Source organism: Ambystoma mexicanum, chromosome 11 (genome assembly GCF_040938575.1).
Source record: "Ambystoma mexicanum isolate Mex_15411 chromosome 11, UKY_AmexF1_1, whole genome shotgun sequence".
Taxonomy (NCBI): Eukaryota; Metazoa; Chordata; class Amphibia; order Caudata; family Ambystomatidae; genus Ambystoma; species Ambystoma mexicanum.
The window spans coordinates 821,666,323-821,688,969 of NC_090934.1; the positions used below are offsets into that span (position 1 = coordinate 821,666,323).

At 46.3% G+C, this 22,647-nt stretch overlaps 11 non-coding genes across 11 annotated transcripts; all 11 read right to left on the bottom strand.

Moving 5' to 3' along the window:
• Positions 1-520: 520 nt before the first annotated feature.
• Positions 521-592, bottom strand: TRNAW-CCA (transfer RNA tryptophan (anticodon CCA)). Its single transcript has one exon. It is a non-coding gene; the product is annotated as a tRNA-Trp (tRNA).
• A 2,177-nt stretch (positions 593-2,769) lies between these two features.
• On the bottom strand, positions 2,770-2,841 carry TRNAW-CCA (transfer RNA tryptophan (anticodon CCA)). The gene has a single exon. It is a non-coding gene; the product is annotated as a tRNA-Trp (tRNA).
• Positions 2,842-5,015: 2,174 nt separating this feature from the next.
• On the bottom strand, positions 5,016-5,087 carry TRNAW-CCA (transfer RNA tryptophan (anticodon CCA)). Its single transcript has one exon. It is a non-coding gene; the product is annotated as a tRNA-Trp (tRNA).
• Positions 5,088-5,400: 313 nt separating this feature from the next.
• On the bottom strand, positions 5,401-5,474 carry TRNAN-GUU (transfer RNA asparagine (anticodon GUU)). The gene has a single exon. It is a non-coding gene; the product is annotated as a tRNA-Asn (tRNA).
• Positions 5,475-11,753: 6,279 nt separating this feature from the next.
• TRNAW-CCA (transfer RNA tryptophan (anticodon CCA)) lies at positions 11,754-11,825 on the bottom strand. The gene has a single exon. It is a non-coding gene; the product is annotated as a tRNA-Trp (tRNA).
• A 313-nt stretch (positions 11,826-12,138) lies between these two features.
• Positions 12,139-12,212, bottom strand: TRNAN-GUU (transfer RNA asparagine (anticodon GUU)). Its single transcript has one exon. It is a non-coding gene; the product is annotated as a tRNA-Asn (tRNA).
• A 2,175-nt stretch (positions 12,213-14,387) lies between these two features.
• On the bottom strand, positions 14,388-14,461 carry TRNAN-GUU (transfer RNA asparagine (anticodon GUU)). The gene has a single exon. It is a non-coding gene; the product is annotated as a tRNA-Asn (tRNA).
• A 2,175-nt stretch (positions 14,462-16,636) lies between these two features.
• TRNAN-GUU (transfer RNA asparagine (anticodon GUU)) lies at positions 16,637-16,710 on the bottom strand. The gene has a single exon. It is a non-coding gene; the product is annotated as a tRNA-Asn (tRNA).
• Positions 16,711-18,885: 2,175 nt separating this feature from the next.
• Positions 18,886-18,959, bottom strand: TRNAN-GUU (transfer RNA asparagine (anticodon GUU)). The gene has a single exon. It is a non-coding gene; the product is annotated as a tRNA-Asn (tRNA).
• A 1,790-nt stretch (positions 18,960-20,749) lies between these two features.
• TRNAW-CCA (transfer RNA tryptophan (anticodon CCA)) lies at positions 20,750-20,821 on the bottom strand. Its single transcript has one exon. It is a non-coding gene; the product is annotated as a tRNA-Trp (tRNA).
• Positions 20,822-21,134: 313 nt separating this feature from the next.
• On the bottom strand, positions 21,135-21,208 carry TRNAN-GUU (transfer RNA asparagine (anticodon GUU)). Its single transcript has one exon. It is a non-coding gene; the product is annotated as a tRNA-Asn (tRNA).
• Positions 21,209-22,647: the final 1,439 nt, after the last annotated feature.

A 22,647-nucleotide genomic window follows, 5' to 3' on the forward strand; every position in this document is an offset into this window, starting at 1 on the left:
CAGGACCGACAGTTGATTGGGAGGGCGCTTACATGTTTCCGACACCAGACCGGTACCTGAACTCACAAACCCAAACTGCAAAGTGATGGGCATTGCCACTAGACTGCCGACCCCCTTTCGGGGCCCCAGCATATATCCTTTAGTCACACCTAGAGTTCCCAGGACAGTGCAGCATTCAGCGATTACACGAAAATATTGACAGCGCTAGGAGGCCATGCAAATGGCAGAGGTATGCTTTACAAAGCCCACGTAGCGTGCACAAAACAGCACATCAGTCAGGCCCACTTGAAGAGATGGTAAAGAGGAAATACTTCTGCTGCATCCAGTAAAACATAGAGATTGGCCTGCTTTAAAGGTTGACCATGTCCTTCATGGGTGTCTGTCAATATGATACTTCCCTGCTGCAAAGCTTACATTCGAAACGCCAGAACAACTAGGCCCAGAGCACAAAGATGCAGTCAGGTTGAAATAACGAGATACTGAAGAGCAATTTTATATTTCAGAGTGGGAAAAGCAAATATGACCCCGACGTGATTTGAACACGCAACCTTCTGATCTGGAGTCAAACGCGCTACCATTGCGCCACGAGGTCCTTGTGGCAGTCCACCTGGTGTGTCTGATGACAGAATAAAGGTAGGAGACGTACATGCACCTGCAGAGCCTCATTGCTTCTTTAGGTAGACTGGCTAGGATAGCTTCCTTCTGTGCATCAGTACACGCTGCAGCCAAACCCTTCCCATGAAGTCTTGATGTTTATGAATTGAATGGCAAGTTTTGAAAAATTAAAGCAAGCGAGAAGAATTGCTTACAGTTTATTGGATTTTTTGGACGTCAGCAGACGAGACCTGCGAGAGGTAAACAGAAGTTCATAGTTGGTCATGCTGAATTTTTGAGCCAAAATGCATCGTCCCTGGGTGGGCTTGAACCACCAACCTTTCGGTTAACAGCCGATCGCGCTAAACGATTGCGCCACAGAGACTCATGCAGTGCTTACACTGGGGCCTGATTGGTGTGCTGTTTGCTTATGCTTCCCAGGCAACCTGAAAATATTTCTAAAATAGCTCTATTTCCCACAGCAAATCAGGATATCAAGCACTTCCCTACCTCCCCTAATCCACAAACACAGGGGATTTAGTAGAGGACAGAGCCCATCAACAGTGCACCAAATGTCCTCTGTGTAGGCATAACTTGCTATGAGGAGAAAGCCACAGTTGCGCACTTGTGTTAAAAGGGGACAGTAGGCTGAACCCAGAGAACACGGGAGAAATGACTCAGGTTTACTGAGTGGAACACTCTGTGTCTTTGTGCCAAAAACAGCAGCGTCTTTTCGGTTAACAGCCGAACGCGCTAACCAATTGCGCCACAGAGACTCACTGGCATGTGTGTTCTGCCTTTGGCCTGATTGCATTGCTATTTTCTTCTGATTGGCAGAAAACCTGAACTTTTTTCTGAAAAAGGCATGCCTCTCTTAGCACTCCAGTGCATTAGACTGCTCCCTTGCTTCCCTGAGTCCCCAAATACACAACCACCCTGGGCACAATAGAAGACACATTCCAGCAGATTTAGCAAGAGTGCACCAAGGATTCTATATGTAGGTACCTTGCTGAGAAGCAAGACCTGCAGTTGCATTCTTCTGTTAAAAGAGGGCAGCAGAGTGCACCAAGAGAACTTGGGGGAAGTAGCTTATGTTAACTACTTGCCATGATCTTTATAGATCCCTCTGTTTGACTGGGTGAATTCTAATTTCTGGGGTAGAGTAAGCAATTTTTGGATCTAGATGCTGTGCGCAACAGGAATGCTATATACTGCACTGTACTGCTACTGAAAAGTTACCAATTTTACAGGATGTTCAGGTAAGCTTTGTTTCAGAAAACAACTTGCTAGAGGCACTAAGAAAGATTACTGGGACAAAGGAAGAGGGTTTGGGGATTAGCACATCTCCTATGAAAGGTACAGTCACGCCCGAGACAACTCTGAGTGTCACCTCAAATTCTAAGAAATGCAAACTAGGGACCTACGCTTTTTATTGCCAGTGGATCTTTGTGTTTCAGACAAATGTGCACGCCTCCCAGAGCCCCTTGCAATGCACTTAGGGAAATGGGGGAAGGTGCTGTGAAGCCCTCTCGCTGACAATGTCTCTCTTGTCTATAATGTATCTATGAGAGAGAGAGAAATAGGCAATGCGAGAGTGAAAAAGTAAAATGGAAATGTGTCTACTGAGACCAGTATAAGGGGAAATCCTCACAATCCAGGACCGACAGTTGATTGGGAGGGCGCTTACAGGTTTCCGACACCAGACCGGTACCTGAACTCACAAACCCAAACTGCAAAGTGATGGGCATTGCCACTAGACTGCCGACCCCCTTTCGGGGGCCCAGCATATATCCTTTAGTCACACCTAGAGTTCCCAGGACAGTGCAGCATTCAGCGATTACACGAAAATATTGACAGCGCTAGGAGGCCATGCAAATGGCAGAGGTATGCTTTACAAAGCCCACGTAGCGTGCACAAAACAGCACATCAGTCAGGCCCACTTGAAGAGATGGTAAAGAGGAAATACTTCTGCTGCATCCAGTAAAACATAGAGATTGGCCTGCTTTAAAGGTTGACCATGTCCTTCATGGGTGTCTGTCAATATGATACTTCCCTGCTGCAAAGCTTACATTCGAAACGCCAGAACAACTAGGCCCAGAGCACAAAGATGCAGTCAGGTTGAAATAACGAGATACTGAAGAGCAATTTTATATTTCAGAGTGGGAAAAGGAAGTATGACCACGACGTGATTTGAACACACAAACTTCTGATCTGGAGTCAGACGCGCTACCATTGCGCCACGAGGTCCTTGTGGCAGTCCACCTGGTGTGTCTGATGACAGAATAAAGGTAGGAGACGTACATGCACCTGCAGAGCCTCATTGCTTCTCTTAAGTAGACTGGCTAGGATAGCTTCCTTCTGTGCATCAGTACACGCTGCAGCCAAACCCTTCCCATGAAGTCTTGATGTTTATGAATTGAATGGCAAGTTTTGAAAAACTAAAGCAAGCGAGAAGAATTGCTTGCAGTTTATTGGATTTTTTGGACGTCAGCAGACGAGACCTGCGAGAGGTAAACAGAAGTCCATAGTTGGTCACGCTGAATTTTTGAGCCAAAATGCACCGTCCCTGGGTGGGCTTGAACCACCAACCTTTCGGTTAACAAACGCGCTAACCGATTGCGCCACAGAGACTCATGCAGTTCTTACACAGGGGCCTGATTGGTGTGCTGTTTGCTTATGCTTCCCAGGCAACCTGAAAATATTTCTAAAATAGCTCTATTTCCCACAGCAAATCAGGGTATCAAGCACTTCCCTACCTCCCCTAATCCACAAACACAGGGGATTTAGTAGAGGACAGAGCCCATCAACAGTGCACCAAATGTCCTCTGTATAGGCATAACTTGCTATGAGGAGAAAGCCACAGTTGCGCACTTGTGTTAAAAGGGGACAGTAGGCTGAACCCAGAGAACACGGGAGAAATGACTCAGGTTTACTGAGTGGAACACTCTGTGTCTTTGTGCCAAAAACAGCAGCGTCTTTTCGGTTAACAGCCGAACGCGCTAACCAATTGCGCCACAGAGACTCACTGGCATGTGTGTTCTGCCTTTGGCCTGATTGCATTGCTATTTTTTTCTGATTGGCAGAAAACCTGAACTTTTTTCTGAAAAAGGCATGCCTCTCTTAGCACTGCAGTGCATTAGACTGCTCCCTTGCTTCCCCGAGTCCCCAAATACACAACCACCCTGGGCACAATAGAAGACACATTCCAGCAGATTTAGCAAGAGTGCACCAAGGATTCTATATGTAGGTACCTTGCTGAGAAGCAAGACCTGCAGTTGCATTCTTCTGTTAAAAGAGGGCAGCAGAGTGCACCAAGAGAACTTGGGGGAAGTAGCTTATGTTAACTACTTGCCATGCTCTTTATAGATCCCTCTGTTTGACTGGGTGAATTCTAATTTCTGGGGTAGAGTAAGCAATTTTTGGATCTAGATGCTGTGCGCAACAGGAATGCTATATACTGCACTTTACTGCTACTGAAAAGTTACCAATTTTACAGGATGTTCAGGTAAGCTTTGTTTCAGAAAACAACTTGCTAGAGGCACTAAGACAGATTACTGGGACAAAGGAAGAGGGTTTGGGGATTAGCACATCTCCTATGAAAGGTACAGTCACGCCCGAGACAACTCTGAGTGTCACCTCAAATTCTAAGAAATGCAAACTAGGGACCTACGCTTTTTATTGCCAGTGGATCTTTGTGTTTCAGACAAATGTGCACGCCTCCCAGAGCCCCTTGCAATGCACTTAGGGAAAGGGGGGAAGGTGCTGTGAAGCCCTCTCGCTGACAATGTCTCTCTTGTCTATAATGTAACTATGAGAGAGAGAGAAATAGGCAATGCGAGAGTGAAAAAGTAAAATGGAAATGTGTCTACTGAGACCAGTATAAGGGGAAATCCTCACAATCCAGGACCGACAGTTGATTGGGAGGGCGCTTACAGGTTTCCGACACCAGACCGGTACCTGAACTCACAAACCCAAACTGCAATGTGATGGGCATTGCCACTAGACTGCCGACCCCCTTTCGGGGCCCCAGCATATATCCTTTAGTCACACCTAGAGTTCCCAGGACAGTGCAGCATTCAGCGATTACACGAAAATATTGACAGCGCTAGGAGGCCATGCAAATGGCAGAGGTATGCTTTACAAAGCCCACGTAGCGTGCACAAAACAGCACATCAGTCAGGCCCACTTGAAGAGATGGTAAAGAGGAAATACTTCTGCTGCATCCAGTAAAACATAGAGATTGGCCTGCTTTAAAGGTTGACCATGTCCTTCATGGGTGTCTGTCAATATGATACTTCCCTGCTGCAAAGCTTACATTCGAAACGCCAGAACAACTAGGCCCAGAGCACAAAGATGCAATCAGGTTGAAATAACGAGATACTGAAGAGCAATTTTGTATTTCAGAGTGGGAAAAGCAAATATGACCCCGACGTGATTTGAACACGCAACCTTCTGATCTGGAGTCAGACACGCTACCATTGCGCCACAAGGTCCTTGTGGCAGTCCACCTGGTGTGTCTGATGACAGAATAAAGGTAGGAGACGTACATGCACCTGCAGAGGCTCATTGCTTCTTTAAGTAGACTGGCTAGGATAGCTTCCTTCTGTGCATCAGTACACGCTGCAGCCAAACCCTTCCCATGAAGTCTTGATGTTTATGAATTGAATGGCAAGTTTTGAAAAACTAAAGCAAGCGAGAAGAATTGCTTATAGTTTATTGGATTTTTTGGACGTCAGCAGACGAGACCTGCGAGAGGTAAACAGAAGTTCATAGTTGGTCATGCTGAATTTTTGAGCCAAAATGCATCGTCCCTGGGTGGGCTTGAACCACCAACCTTTCGGTTAACAGCCGAACGCGCTAACCGATTGCGCCACAGAGACTCATGCAGTGCTTACACTGGGGCCTGATTGGTGTGCTGTTTGCTTATGCTTCCCAGGCAACCTGAAAATATTTCTAAAATAGCTCTATTTCCCACAGCAAATCAGGGTATCAAGCACTTCCCTACCTCCCCTAATCCACAAACACAGGGGATTTAGTAGAGGACAGAGCCCATCAACAGTGCACCAAATGTCCTCTGTGTAGGCATAACTTGCTATGAGGAGAAAGCCACAGTTGCGCACTTGTGTTAAAAGGGGACAGTAGGCTGAACCCAGAGAACACGGGAGAAATGACTCAGGTTTACTGAGTGGAACACTCTGTGTCTTTGTGCCCAAAACAGCAGCGTCTTTTCAGTTAACAGCCGAACGCGCTAACCAATTGCGCCACAGAGACTCACTGGCATGTGTGTTCTGCCTTTGGCCTGATTGCATTGCTCTTTTTTCTGATTGGCAGAAAACCTGAACTTTTTTCTGAAAAAGGCATGCCTCTCTTAGCACCGCAGTGCATTAGACTGCTCCCTTGCTTCCCTGAGTCCCCAAATACACAACCACCTTGGGCACAATAGAAGACACATTCCAGCAGATTTAGCAAGAGTGCACCAAGGTTTCTATATGTAGGTACCTTGCTGAGAAGCAAGACCTGCAGTTGCATTCTTCTGTTAAAAGAGGGCAGCAGAGTGCACCAAGAGAACTTGGGGGAAGTAGCTTATGTTAACTACTTGCCATGATCTTTATAGATCCCTCTGTTTGACTGGGTGAATTCTAATTTCTGGGGTAGAGTAAGCCATTTTTGGATCTAGATGCTGTGCGCAACAGGAATGCTATATACTGCACTGTACTGCTACTGAAAAGTTACCAATTTTACAGGATGTTCAGGTAAGCTTTGTTTCAGAAAACAACTTGCTAGAGGCCCTAGGACAGATTACTGGGACAAAGGAAGAGGGTTTGGGGATTAGCACATCTCCTATGAAAGGTACAGTCACGCCCAAGACAACTCTGAGTGCCTCCTCAAATTCTAAGAAAGGCGAACTGGGGTCCTACGCCTTTTATTGCCAGTGGATCTTTGTGTTTCAGACAAATGTGCACGCCTCCCAGAGCCCCATGCAATGCACTTAGGGAAATGGGGGAAGGTGCTGTGCAACCCTCTCGCTGACAATGTCTCTCTTGTCTATAATGTATCTATGAGAGAGAGAGAAATAGGCAATGCGAGAGTGAAAAAGTAAAATGGAAATGTGTCTACTGAGACCAGTATAAGGGGAAATCCTCACAATCCAGGACCGACAGTTGATTGGGAGGGCGCTTACAGGTTTCCGACACCAGACCGGTACCTGAACTCACAAACCCAAACTGCAAAGTGATGCCCATTGCCACTAGACTGCCGACCCCCTTTCGGGGCCCCAACATATATCCTTTAGTCACACCTAGAGTTCCCAGGACAGTGCAGCATTCAGCGATTACACGAAAATATTGACAGCGCTAGGAGGCCATGCAAATGGCAGAGGTATGCTTTACAAAGCCCACGTAGCGTGCACAAAACAGCACATCAGTCAGGCCCACTTGAAGAGATGGTAAAGAGGAAATACTTCTGCTGCATCCAGTAAAACATAGAGATTGGCCTGCTTTAAAGGTTGACCATGTCCTTCATGGGTGTCTGTCAATATGATACTTCCCTGCTGCAAAGCTTACATTCGAAACGCCAGAACAACTAGGCCCAGAGCACAAAGATGCAGTCAGGTTGAAATAACGAGATACTGAAGATCAATTTTATATTTCAGAGTGGGAAAAGCAAATATGCTCCCGACGTGATTTGAAAAACGCAACCTTCTGATCTGGAGTCAGACGCGCTACCATTGCGCCACGAGGTCCTTGTGGCAATCCACCTGGTGTGTCTGATGACAGAATAAAGGTAGGAGACGTGCATGGACCTGCAGAGCCTCATTGCTTCTTTAAGTAGACTGGCTAGGATAGCTTCCTTCTGTGCATCAGTACACGCTGCAGCCAAACCCTTCCCATGAAGTCTTGATGTTTATGAATTGAATGGCAAGTTTTGAAAAACTAAAGCAAGCAAGAAGAATTGCTTGCAGTTTATTGGATTTTTTGGACGTCAGCAGACGAGACCTGCGAGAGGTAAACAGAAGTCCATAGTTGGTCACGCTGAATTTTTGAGCCAAAATGCACCGTCCCTGGGTGGGCTTGAACCACCAACCTTTCGGTTAACAAACGCGCTAACCGATTGCGCCACAGAGACTCATGCAGTTCTTACACAGGGGCCTGATTGGTGTGCTGTTTGCTTATGCTTCCCAGGCAACCTGAAAATATTTCTAAAATAGCTCTATTTCCCACAGCAAATCAGGGTATCAAGCACTTCCCTACCTCCCCTAATCCACAAACACAGGGGATTTAGTAGAGGACAGAGCCCATCAACAGTGCACCAAATGTCCTCTGTGTAGGCATAACTTGCTATGAGGAGAAAGCCACAGTTGCGCACTTGTGTTAAAAGGGGACAGTAGGCTGAACCCAGAGAACACGGGAGAAATGACTCAGGTTTACTGAGTGGAACACTCTGTGTCTTTGTGCCAAAAACAGCAGCGTCTTTTCGGTTAACAGCCGAACGCGCTAACCAATTGCGCCACAGAGACTCACTGGCATGTGTGTTCTGCCTTTGGCCTGATTGCATTGCTATTTTTTTCTGATTGGCAGAAAACCTGAACTTTTTTCTGAAAAAGGCATGCCTCTCTTAGCACTGCAGTGCAATAGACTGCTCCCTTGCTTCCCCGAATCCCCAAATACACAACCACCCTGGGCACAATAGAAGACAGATTCCAGCAGATTTAGCAAGATTGCACCAAGGATTCTATATGTAGGTACCTTGCTGAGAAGCAAGACCTGCAGTTGCATTCTTCTGTTAAAAGAGGGCAGCAGAGTGCACCAAGAGAACTTGGGGGAAGTAGCTATGTTAACTACTTGCCATGCTCTTTATAGATCCCTCTGTTTGACTGGGTGAATTCTAATTTCTGGGGTAGAGTAAGCAATTTTTGGATCTAGATGCTGTGCGCAACAGGAATGCTATATACTGCACTTTACTGCTACTGAAAAGTTACCAATTTTACAGGATGTTCAGGTAAGCTTTGTTTCAGAAAACAACTTGCTAGAGGCCCTAGGACAGATTACTGGGACAAAGGAAGAGGGTTTGGGGATTAGCACATCTCCTATGAAAGGTACAGTCACGCCCAAGACAACTCTGAGTGCCTCCTCAAATTCTAAGAAAGGCGAACTGGGGTCCTACGCCTTTTATTGCCAGTGGATCTTTGTGTTTCAGACAAATGTGCACGCCTCCCAGAGCCCCATGCAATGCACTTAGGGAAATGGGGGAAGGTGCTGTGCAACCCTCTCGCTGACAATGTCTCTCTTGTCTATAATGTATCTATGAGAGAGAGAGAAATAGGCAATGCGAGAGTGAAAAAGTAAAATGGAAATGTGTCTACTGAGACCAGTATAAGGGGAAATCCTCACAATCCAGGACCGACAGTTGATTGGGAGGGCGCTTACAGGTTTCCGACACCAGACCGGTACCTGAACTCACAAACCCAAACTGCAAAGTGATGCCCATTGCCACTAGACTGCCGACCCCCTTTCGGGGCCCCAACATATATCCTTTAGTCACACCTAGAGTTCCCAGGACAGTGCAGCATTCAGCGATTACACGAAAATATTGACAGCGCTAGGAGGCCATGCAAATGGCAGAGGTATGCTTTACAAAGCCCACGTAGCGTGCACAAAACAGCACATCAGTCAGGCCCACTTGAAGAGATGGTAAAGAGGAAATACTTCTGCTGCATCCAGTAAAACATAGAGATTGGCCTGCTTTAAAGGTTGACCATGTCCTTCATGGGTGTCTGTCAATATGATACTTCCCTGCTGCAAAGCTTACATTCGAAACGCCAGAACAACTAGGCCCAGAGCACAAAGATGCAGTCAGGTTGAAATAACGAGATACTGAAGATCAATTTTATATTTCAGAGTGGGAAAAGCAAATATGCTCCCGACGTGATTTGAAAAACGCAACCTTCTGATCTGGAGTCAGACGCGCTACCATTGCGCCACGAGGTCCTTGTGGCAATCCACCTGGTGTGTCTGATGACAGAATAAAGGTAGGAGACGTGCATGGACCTGCAGAGCCTCATTGCTTCTTTAAGTAGACTGGCTAGGATAGCTTCCTTCTGTGCATCAGTACACGCTGCAGCCAAACCCTTCCCATGAAGTCTTGATGTTTATGAATTGAATGGCAAGTTTTGAAAAACTAAAGCAAGCAAGAAGAATTGCTTGCAGTTTATTGGATTTTTTGGACGTCAGCAGACGAGACCTGCGAGAGGTAAACAGAAGTCCATAGTTGGTCACGCTGAATTTTTGAGCCAAAATGCACCGTCCCTGGGTGGGCTTGAACCACCAACCTTTCGGTTAACAAACGCGCTAACCGATTGCGCCACAGAGACTCATGCAGTTCTTACACAGGGGCCTGATTGGTGTGCTGTTTGCTTATGCTTCCCAGGCAACCTGAAAATATTTCTAAAATAGCTCTATTTCCCACAGCAAATCAGGGTATCAAGCACTTCCCTACCTCCCCTAATCCACAAACACAGGGGATTTAGTAGAGGACAGAGCCCATCAACAGTGCACCAAATGTCCTCTGTGTAGGCATAACTTGCTATGAGGAGAAAGCCACAGTTGCGCACTTGTGTTAAAAGGGGACAGTAGGCTGAACCCAGAGAACACGGGAGAAATGACTCAGGTTTACTGAGTGGAACACTCTGTGTCTTTGTGCCAAAAACAGCAGCGTCTTTTCGGTTAACAGCCGAACGCGCTAACCAATTGCGCCACAGAGACTCACTGGCATGTGTGTTCTGCCTTTGGCCTGATTGCATTGCTATTTTTTTCTGATTGGCAGAAAACCTGAACTTTTTTCTGAAAAAGGCATGCCTCTCTTAGCACTGCAGTGCATTAGACTGCTCCCTTGCTTCCCCGAATCCCCAAATACACAACCACCCTGGGCACAATAGAAGACAGATTCCAGCAGATTTAGCAAGATTGCACCAAGGATTCTATATGTAGGTACCTTGCTGAGAAGCAAGACCTGCAGTTGCATTCTTCTGTTAAAAGAGGGCAGCAGAGTGCACCAAGAGAACTTGGGGGAAGTAGCTATGTTAACTACTTGCCATGCTCTTTATAGATCCCTCTGTTTGACTGGGTGAATTCTAATTTCTGGGGTAGAGTAAGCAATTTTTGGATCTAGATGCTGTGCGCAACAGGAATGCTATATACTGCACTTTACTGCTACTGAAAAGTTACCAATTTTACAGGATGTTCAGGTAAGCTTTGTTTCAGAAAACAACTTGCTAGAGGCACTAAGACAGATTACTGGGACAAAGGAAGAGGGTTTGGGGATTAGCACATCTCCTATGAAAGGTACAGTCACGCCCGAGACAACTCTGAGTGTCACCTCAAATTCTAAGAAATGCAAACTAGGGACCTACGCTTTTTATTGCCAGTGGATCTTTGTGTTTCAGACAAATGTGCACGCCTCCCAGAGCCCCTTGCAATGCACTTAGGGAAAGGGGGGAAGGTGCTGTGAAGCCCTCTCGCTGACAATGTCTCTCTTGTCTATAATGTAACTATGAGAGAGAGAGAAATAGGCAATGCGAGAGTGAAAAAGTAAAATGGAAATGTGTCTACTGAGACCAGTATAAGGGGAAATCCTCACAATCCAGGACCGACAGTTGATTGGGAGGGCGCTTACAGGTTTCCGACACCAGACCGGTACCTGAACTCACAAACCCAAACTGCAAAGTGATGGGCATTGCCACTAGACTGCCGACCCCCTTTCGGGGCCCCAGCATATATCCTTTAGTCACACCTAGAGTTCCCAGGACAGTGCAGAATTCAGCGATTACACGAAAATATTGACAGCGCTTGGAGGCCATGCAAATGGCAGAGGTATGTTTTACAAAGCCCACGTAGCGTGCACAAAACAGCACATCAGTCAGGCCCACTTGAAGAGATGGTAAAGAGGAAATACTTCTGCTGCATCCAGTAAAACATAGAGATTGGCCTGCTTTAAAGGTTGACCATGTCCTTCATGGGTGTCTGTCAATATGATACTTCCCTGCTGCAAAGCTTACATTCGAAACGCCAGAACAACTAGGCCCAGAGCACAAAGATGCAGTCAGGTTGAAATAACGAGATACTGAAGAGCAATTTTGTATTTCAGAGTGGGAAAAGGAAGTATGACCCCGACGTGATTTGAACACACAACCTTCTGATCTGGAGTCAGACGTGCTACCATTGCGCCACGAGGTCCTTGTGGCAATCCACCTGGTGTGTCTGATGACAGAATAAAGGTAGGAGACGTACATGCACCTGCAGAGCCTCATTGCTTCTTTAGGTAGACTGGCTAGGATAGCTTCCTTCTGTGCATCAGTACACGCTGCAGCCAAACCCTTCCCATGAAGTCTTGATGTTTATGAATTGAATGGCAAGTTTTGAAAAACTAAAGCAAGCGAGAAGAATTGCTTACAGTTTATTGGATTTTTTGGACGTCAGCAGACGAGACCTGCGAGAGGTAAACAGAAGTTCATAGTTGGTCATGCTGAATTTTTGAGCCAAAATGCATCGTCCCTGGGTGGGCTTGAACCACCAACCTTTCGGTTAACAGCCGAACGCGCTAACCGATTGCGCCACAGAGACTCATGCAGTGCTTACACTGGGGCCTGATTGGTGTGCTGTTTGCTTATGCTTCCCAGGCACCCTGAAAATATTTCTAAAATAGCTCTATTTCCCACAGCAAATCAGGGTATCAAGCACTTCCCTACCTCCCCTAATCCACAAACACAGGGGATTTAGTAGAGGACAGAGCCCATCAACAGTGCACCAAATGTCCTCTGTGTAGGCATAACTTGCTATGAGGAGAAAGCCACAGTTGCGCACTTGTGTTAAAAGGGGACAGTAGGCTGAACCCAGAGAACACGGGAGAAATGACTCAGGTTTACTGAGTGGAACACTCTGTGTCTTTGTGCCAAAAACAGCATCGTATTTTCGGTTAACTGCCGAACTCGCTAACCAATTGTGCCACAGAGACTCACTGGCATGTGTGTTCTGCCTTTGGCCTGATTGCATTGCTATTTTTTTCTGATTGGCAGAAAACCTGAACTTTTTTCTGAAAAAGGCATGCCTCTCTTAGCACTGCAGTGCATTAGACTGCTCCCTTGCTTCCCTGAGTCCCCAAATACACAACCACCTTGGGCACAATAGAAGACACATTCCAGCAGATTTAGCAAGAGTGCACCAAGGTTTCTATATGTAGGTACCTTGCTTTGAAGCAAGACCTGCAGTTGCATTCTTCTGTTAAAAGAGGGCAGCAGAGTGCACCAAGAGAACTTGGGGGAAGTAGCTTATGTTAACTACTTGCCATGCTCTTTATAGATCCCTCTGTTTGACTGGGTGAATTCTAATTTCTGGGGTAGAGTAAGCAATTTTTGGATCTAGATGCTGTGCGCAACAGGAATGCTATATACTGCACTGTACTGCTACTGAAAAGTTACCAATTTTACAGGATGTTCAGGTAAGCTTTGTTTCAGAAAACAACTTGCTAGAGGCACTAAGACAGATTAAAGGGACAAAGGAAGAGGGTTTGGGGATTAGCACATCTCCTATGAAAGGTACAGTCACGCCCGAGACAACTCTGAGTGTCACCTCAAATTCTAAGAAATGCAAACTAGGGACCTACGCTTTTTATTGCCAGTGGATCTTTGTGTTTCAGACAAATGTGCACGCCTCCCAGAGCCCCATGCAATGCACTTAGGGAAATGGGGGAAGGTGCTGTGAAGCCCTCTCGCTGACAATGTCTCTCTTGTCTATAATGTATCTATGAGAGAGAGAGAAATAGGCAATGCGAGAGTGAAAAAGTAAAATCGAAATGTGTCTACTGAGACCAGTATAAGGGGAAATCCTCACAATCCAGGACCGACAGTTGATTGGGAGGGCGCTTACAGGTTTCCGACACCAGACCGGTACCTGAACTCACAAACCCAAACTGCAAAGTGATGGGCATTGCCACTAGACTGCCGACCCCCTTTCGGGGCCCCAGCATATATCCTTTAGTCACACCTAGAGTTCCCAGGACAGTGCAGCATTCAGCGATTACACGAAAATATTGACAGCGCTAGGAGGCCATGCAAATGGCAGAGGTATGCTTTACAAAGCCCACGTAGCGTGCACAAAACAGCACATCAGTCAGGCCCACTTGAAGAGATGGTAAAGAGGAAATACTTCTGCTGCATCCAGTGAAACATAGAGATTGGCCTGCTTTAAAGGTTGACCATGTCCTTCATGGGTGTCTGTCAATATGATACTTCCCTGCTGCAAAGCTTACATTCGAAACGCCAGAACAACTAGGCCCAGAGCACAAAGATGCAGTCAGGTTGAAATAACGGGATACTGAAGAGCAATTTTGTATTTCAGAGTGGGCAAAGCAAATATGACCCCGACGTGATTTGAACACACAACCTTCTGATCTGGAGTCAGACGTGCTACCATTGTGCCACGAGGTCCTTGTGGCAATCCACCTGGTGTGTCTGATGACAGAATAAAGGTAGGAGACGTGCATGGACCTGCAGAGCCTCATTGCTTCTTTAAGTAGACTGGCTAGGATAGCTTCCTTCTGTGCATCAGTACACGCTGCAGCCAAACCCTTCCCATGAAGTCTTGATGTTTATGAATTGAATGGCAAGATTTGAAAAACTAAAGCAAGCGAGAAGAATTGCTTGCAGTTTATTGGATTTTTTGGACGTCAGCAGACGAGACCTGCGAGAGGTAAACAGAAGTTCATAGTTGGTCATGCTGAATTTTTGAGCCAAATTGCATCGTCCCTGGGTGGGCTTGAACCACCAACCTTTCGGTTAACAGCCGAACGCGCTAACCGATTGCGCCACAGAGACTCATGCAGTGCTTACACTGGGGCCTGATTGGTGTGCTGTTTGCTTATGCTCCCCAGGCAACCTGAAAATATTTCTAAAATAGCTCTATTTCCCACAGCAAATCAGGGTATCAAGCACTTCCCTACCTCCCGTAATCCACAAACACAGGGGATTTAGTAGAGGACAGAGCCCATCAACAGTGCACCAAATGTCCTCTTTGTAGGCATAACTTGCTATGAGGAGAAAGCCACAGTTGCGCACTTGTGTTAAAAGGGGACAGTAGGCTGAACCCAGAGAACACGGGAGAAATGACTCAGGTTTACTGAGTGGAACACTCTGTGTCTTTGTGCCCAAAACAGCAGCGTCTTTTCGGTTAACAGCCGAACGCGCTAACCAATTGCGCCACAGAGACTCACTGGCATGTGTGTTCTGCCTTTGGCCTGATTGCATTGCTATTTTTTTCTGATTGGCAGAAAACCTGAACTTTTTTCTGAAAAAGGCATGCCTCTCTTAGCACTGCAGTGCATTAGACTGCTCCCTTGCTTCCCTGAGTCCCCAAATACACAACCACCTTGGGCACAATAGAAGACACATTCCAGCAGATTTAGCAAGAGTGCACCAAGGATTCTATATGAAGGTACCTTGCTGAGAAGCAAGACCTGCAGTTGCATTCTTCTGTTAAAAGAGGGCAGCAGAGTGCACCAAGAGAACTTGGGGGAAGTAGTTTATGTTAACTACTTGCCATGCTCTTTATAGATCCCTCTGTTTGACTGGGTGAATTCTAATTTCTGGGGTAGAGTAAGCAATTTTTGGATCTAGATGCTGTGCGCAACAGGAATGCTATATACTGCACTTTACTGCTACTGAAAAGTTTCCAATTTTACAGGATGTTCAGGTAAGCTTTGTTTCAGAAAACAACTTGCTAGAGCCACTAAAACAGATTACTGGGACAAAGGAAGAGGGTTTGGGGATTAGCACATCTCCTATGAAAGGTACAGTCACGCCCGAGACAACTCTGAGTGTCACCTCAAATTCTAAGAAATGCAAACTAGGGACCTACGCTTTTTATTGCCAGTGGATCTTTGTGTTTCAGACAAATGTGCACGCCTCCCAGAGCCCCATGCAATGCACTTAGGGAAATGGGGGAAAGTGCTGTGCAACCCTCTCGCTGACAATGTCTCTCTTGTCTATAATGTATCTATGAGAGAGAGAGAAATAGGCAATGCGAGAGTGAAAAAGTAAAATGGAAATGTGTCTACTGAGACCAGTATAAGGGGAAATCCTCACAATCCAGGACCGACAGTTGATTGGGAGGGCGCTTACAGGTTTCCGACACCAGACCGGTACCTGAACTCACAAACCCAAACTGCAAAGTGATGGCCATTGCCACTAGACTGCCGACCCCCTTTCGGGGCCCCAACATATATCTTTTAGTCACACCTAGAGTTCCCAGGACAGTGCAGCATTCAGCGATTACACGAAAATATTGACAGCGCTAGGAGGCCATGCAAATGGCAGAGGTATGCTTTACAAAGCCCACGTAGCGTGCACAAAACAGCACATCAGTCAGGCCCACTTGAAGAGATGGTAAAGAGGAAATACTTCTGCTGCATCCAGTAAAACATAGAGATTGGCCTGCTTTAAAGGTTGACCATGTCCTTCATTTGTGTCTGTCAATATGATACTTCCCTGCTGCAAAGCTTACATTCGAAACGCCAGAACAACTAGGCCCAGAGCACAAAGATGCAGTCAGGTTGAAATAACGAGATACTGAAGAGCAATTTTGTATTTCAGAGTGGGAAAAGGAAGTATGACCCCGACGTGATTTGAACACGAAACCTTCGGATCTGGAGTCAGACGCGCTACCATTGCGCCACGAGGTCCTTGTGGCAGTCCACCTGGTGTGTCTGATGACAGAGTAAAGGTCGGAGACGTACATGCATCTGCAGAGCCTCATTGCTTCTTTAAGTAGACTGGCTAGGATAGCTTCCTTCTGTGCATCAGTACACGCTTCAGCCAAACCCTTTCCATGAAGTCTTGATGTTTATGAATTGAATGGCAAGTTTTGAAAAACTAAAGCAAGCGAGAAGAATTGCTTGCAGTTTATTGGATTTTTTGGACGTCAGCAGACGAGACCTGCGAGAGGTAAACAGAAGTTCATAGTTGGTCATGCTGAATTTTTGAGCCAAAATGCATCGTCCCTGGGTGGGCTTGAACCACCAACCTTTCGGTTAACAGCCGAACGCGCTAACCGATTGCGCCACAGAGACTCATGCAGTGCTTACACTGGGGCCTGATTGGTGTGCTGTTTGCTTATGCTTCCCAGGCACCCTGAAAATATTTCTAAAATAGCTCTATTTCCCACAGCAAATCAGGGTATCAAGCACTTCCCTACCTCCCCTAATCCACAAACACAGGGGATTTAGTAGAGGACAGAGCCCATCAACAGTGCACCAAATGTCCTCTGTGTAGGCATAACTTGCTATGAGGAGAAAGCCACAGTTGCGCACTTGTGTTAAAAGGGGACAGTAGGCTGAACCCAGAGAACACGGGAGAAATGACTCAGGTTTACTGAGTGGAACACTCTGTGTCTTTGTGCCAAAAACAGCAGCGTCTTTTCGGTTAACAGCCGAACGCGCTAACCAATTGTGCCACAGAGACTCACTGGCATGTGTGTTCTGCCTTTGGCCTGATTGCATTGCTATTTTTTTCTGATTGGCAGAAAACCTGAACTTTTTTCTGAAAAAGGCATGCCTCTCTTAGCACTGCAGTGCATTAGACTGCTCCCTTGCTTCCCTGAGTCCCCAAATACACAACCACCTTGGGCACAATAGAAGACACATTCCAGCAGATTTAGCAAGAGTGCACCAAGGTTTCTATATGTAGGTACCTTGCTGAGAAGCAAGACCTGCAGTTGCATTCTTCTGTTAAAAGAGGGCAGCAGAGTGCACCAAGAGAACTTGGGGGAAGTAGCTTATGTTAACTACTTGCCATGCTCTTTATAGATCCCTCTGTTTGACTGGGTGAATTCTAATTTCTGGGGTAGAGTAAGCAATTTTTGGATCTAGATGCTGTGCGCAACAGGAATGCTATATACTGCACTGTACTGCTACTGAAAAGTTACCAATTTTACAGGATGTTCAGGTAAGCTTTGTTTCAGAAAACAACTTGCTAGAGGCACTAAGACAGATTAAAGGGACAAAGGAAGAGGGTTTGGGGATTAGCACATCTCCTATGAAAGGTACAGTCACGCCCGAGACAACTCTGAGTGTCACCTCAAATTCTAAGAAATGCAAACTAGGGACCTACGCTTTTTATTGCCAGTGGATCTTTGTGTTTCAGACAAATGTGCACGCCTCCCAGAGCCCCTTGCAATGCACTTAGGGAAATGGGGGAAGGTGCTGTGAAGCCCTCTCGCTGACAATGTCTCTCTTGTCTATAATGTATCTATGAGAGAGAGAGAAATAGGCAATGCGAGAGTGAAAAAGTAAAATGGAAATGTGTCTACTGAGACCAGTATAAGGGGAAATCCTCACAATCCAGGACCGACAGTTGATTGGGAGGGCGCTTACAGGTTTCCGACACCAGACCGGTACCTGAACTCACAAACCCAAACTGCAAAGTGATGGGCATTGCCACTAGACTGCCGACCCCCTTTCGGGGCCCCAGCATATATCCTTTAGTCACACCTAGAGTTCCCAGGACAGTGCAGCATTCAGCGATTACACGAAAATATTGACAGCGCTAGGAGGCCATGCAAATGGCAGAGGTATGCTTTACAAAGCCCACGTAGCGTGCACAAAACAGCACATCAGTCAGGCCCACTTGAAGAGATGGTAAAGAGGAAATACTTCTGCTGCATCCAGTAAAACATAGAGATTGGCCTGCTTTAAAGGTACACCATGTCCTTCATGGGTGTCTGTCAATATGATACTTCCCTGCTGCAAAGCTTACATTCGAAACGCCAGAACAACTAGGCCCAGAGCACAAAGATGCAGTCAGGTTGAAATAACGAGATACTGAAGAGCAATTTTGTATTTCAGAGTGGGCAAAGCAAATATGCCCCCGACGTGATTTGAACACGAAACCTTCTGATCTGGAGTCAGACGTGCTACCATTGTGCCACGAGGTCCTTGTGGCCATCCACCTGGTGTGTCTGATGACAGAATAAAGGTAGGAGACGTGCATGGACCTGCAGAGCCTCATTGCTTCTTTAAGTAGACTGGCTAGGATAGCTTCCTTCTGTGCATCAGTACACGCTGCAGCCAAACCCTTCCCATGAAGTCTTGATGTTTATGAATTGAATGGCAAGATTTGAAAAACTAAAGCAAGCGAGAAGAATTGCTTGCAGTTTATTGGATTTTTTGGACGTCAGCAGACGAGACCTGCGAGAGGTAAACAGAAGTTCATAGTTGGTCATGCTGAATTTTTGAGCCAAAATGCATCGTCCCTGGGTGGGCTTGAACCACCAACCTTTCGGTTAACAGCCGAACGCGCTAACCGATTGCGCCACAGAGACTCATGCAGTGCTTACACTGGGGCCTGATTGGTGTGCTGTTTGCTTATGCTCCCCAGGCAACCTGAAAATATTTCTAAAATAGCTCTATTTCCCACAGCAAATCAGGGTATCAAGCACTTCCCTACCTCCCGTAATCCACAAACACAGGGGATTTAGTAGAGGACAGAGCCCATCAACAGTGCACCAAATGTCCTCTTTGTAGGCATAACTTGCTATGAGGAGAAAGCCACAGTTGCGCACTTGTGTTAAAAGGGGACAGTAGGCTGAACCCAGAGAACACGGGAGAAATGACTCAGGTTTACTGAGTGGAACACTCTGTGTCTTTGTGCCCAAAACAGCAGCGTCTTTTCGGTTAACAGCCGAACGCGCTAACCAATTGCGCCACAGAGACTCACTGGCATGTGTGTTCTGCCTTTGGCCTGATTGCATTGCTATTTTTTTCTGATTGGCAGAAAACCTGAACTTTTTTCTGAAAAAGGCATGCCTCTCTTAGCACTGCAGTGCATTAGACTGCTCCCTTGCTTCCCTGAGTCCCCAAATACACAACCACCTTGGGCACAATAGAAGACACATTCCAGCAGATTTAGCAAGAGTGCACCAAGGATTCTATATGAAGGTACCTTGCTGAGAAGCAAGACCTGCAGTTGCATTCTTCTGTTAAAAGAGGGCAGCAGAGTGCACCAAGAGAACTTGGGGGAAGTAGTTTATGTTAACTACTTGCCATGCTCTTTATAGATCCCTCTGTTTGACTGGGTGAATTCTAATTTCTGGGGTAGAGTAAGCAATTTTTGGATCTAGATGCTGTGCGCAACAGGAATGCTATATACTGCACTTTACTGCTACTGAAAAGTTTCCAATTTTACAGGATGTTCAGGTAAGCTTTGTTTCAGAAAACAACTTGCTAGAGCCACTAAGACAGATTACTGGGACAAAGGAAGAGGGTTTGGGGATTAGCACATCTCCTATGAAAGGTACAGTCACGCCCGAGACAACTCTGAGCGTCACCTCAAATTCTAAGAAATGCAAACTAGGGACCTACGCTTTTTATTGCCAGTGGATCTTTGTGTTTCAGACAAATGTGCACGCCTCCCAGAGCCCATTGCAATGCACTTAGGGAAAGGGGGGAAGGTGCTGTGAAGCCCTCTCGCTGACAATGTCTCTCTTGTCTATAATGTAACTATGAGAGAGAGAGAAATAGGCAATGCGAGAGTGAAAAAGTAAAATGGAAATGTGTCTACTGAGACCAGTATAAGGGGAAATCCTCACAATCCAGGACCGACAGTTGATTGGGAGGGCGCTTACAGGTTTCCGACACCAGACCGGTACCTGAACTCACAAACCCAAACTGCAAAGTGATGCCCATTGCCACTAGACTGCCGACCCCCTTTCGGGGCCCCAACATATATCCTTTAGTCACACCTAGAGTTCCCAGGACAGTGCAGCATTCAGCGATTACACGAAAATATTGACAGCGCTAGGAGGCCATGCAAATGGCAGAGGTATGCTTTACAAAGCCCACGTAGCGTGCACAAAACAGCACATCAGTCAGGCCCACTTGAAGAGATGGTAAAGAGGAAATACTTCTGCTGCATCCAGTAAAACATAGAGATTGGCCTGCTTTAAAGGTTGACCATGTCCTTCATGGGTGTCTGTCAATATGATACTTCCCTGCTGCAAAGCTTACATTCGAAACGCCAGAACAACTAGGCCCAGAGCACAAAGATGCAGTCAGGTTGAAATAACGAGATACTGAAGAGCAATTTTGTATTTCAGAGTGGGAAAAGGAAGTATGACCCCGACGTGATTTGAACACACAACCTTCTGATCTGGAGTCAGACGCGCTACCATTGCGCCACGAGGTCCTTGCGGCAGTCCACCTGGTGTGTCTGATGACAGAATAAAGGTAGGAGACGTACATGCACCTGCAGAGCCTCATTGCTTCTTTAAGTAGACTGGCTAGGATAGCTTCCTTCTGTGCATCAGTACACGCTGCAGCCAAACCCTTCCCATGAAGTCTTGATGTTTATGAATTGAATGGCAAGTTTTGAAAAACTAAAGCAAGCGAGAAGAATTGCTTGCAGTTTATTGGATTTTTTGGACGTCAGCAGACGAGACCTGCGAGAGGTAAACAGAAGTCCATAGTTGGTCACGCTGAATTTTTGAGCCAAAATGCACCGTCCCTGGGTGGGCTTGAACCACCAACCTTTCGGTTAACAGCCGAACGCGCTAACCGATTGCGCCACAGAGACTCTTGCAGTTCTTACACAGGGGCCTGATTGGTGTGCTGTTTGCTTATGCTTCCCAGGCAACCTGAAAATATTTCTAAAATAGCTCTTTTTCCCACAGCAAATCAGGGTATCAAGCACTTCCCTACCTCCCCTAATCCACAAACACAGGGGATTTAGTAGAGGACAGAGCCCATCAACAGTGCACCAAATGTCCTCTGTGTAGGCATAACTTGCTATGAGGAGAAAGCCACAGTTGCGCACTTGTGTTAAAAGGGGACAGTAGGCTGAACCCAGAGAACACGGGAGAAATGACTCAGGTTTACTGAGTGGAACACTCTGTGTCTTTGTGCCCAAAACAGCAGCGTCTTTTCGGTTAACAGCCGAACGCGCTAACCAATTGCGCCACAGAGACTCACTGGCATGTGTGTTCTGCCTTTGGCCTGATTGCATTGCTATTTTTTTCTGATTGGCAGAAAACCTGAACTTTTTTCTGAAAAAGGCATGCCTCTCTTAGCACTGCAGTGCATTAGACTGCTCCCTTGCTTCCCTGAGTCCCCAAATACACAACCACCTTGGGCACAATAGAAGACACATTCCAGCAGATTTAGCAAGAGTGCACCAAGGATTCTATATGTAGGTACCTTGCTGAGAAGCAAGACCTGCAGTTGCATTCTTCTGTTAAAAGAGGGCAGCAGAGTGCACCAAGAGAACTTGGGGGAAGTAGATTATGTTAACTACTTGCCATGCTCTTTATAGATCCCTCTGTTTGACTGGGTGAATTCTAATTTCTGGGGTAGAGTAAGCAATTTTTGGATCTAGATGCTGTGCGCAACAGGAATGCTATATACTGCACTGTACTGCTACTGAAAAGTTACCAATTTTACAGGATGTTCAGGTAAGCTTTGTTTCAGAAAACAACTTGCTAGAGGCACTAAGACAGATTACTGGGACAAAGGAAGAGGGTTTGGGGATTAGCACATCTCCTATGAAAGGTACAGTCACGCCCGAGACAACTCTGAGTGTCACCTCAAATTCTAAGAAATGCAAACTAGGGACCTACGCTTTTTATTGCCAGTGGATCTTTGTGTTTCAGACAAATGTGCACGCCTCCCAGAGCCCCTTGCAATGCACTTAGGGAAAGGGGGGAAGGTGCTGTGAAGCCCTCTCGCTGACAATGTCTCTCTTGTCTATAATGTAACTATGAGAGAGAGAGAAATAGGCAATGCGAGAGTGAAAAAGTAAAATGGAAATGTGTCTACTGAGACCAGTATAAGGGGAAATCCTCACAATCCAGGACCGACAGTTGATTGGGATGGCGCTTACAGGTTTCCGACACCAGACCGGTACCTGAACTCACAAACCCAAACTGCAAAGTGATGCCCATTGCCACTAGACTGCCGACCCCCTTTTCGGGGCCCCAACATATATCCTTTAGTCACACCTAGAGTTCCCAGGACAGT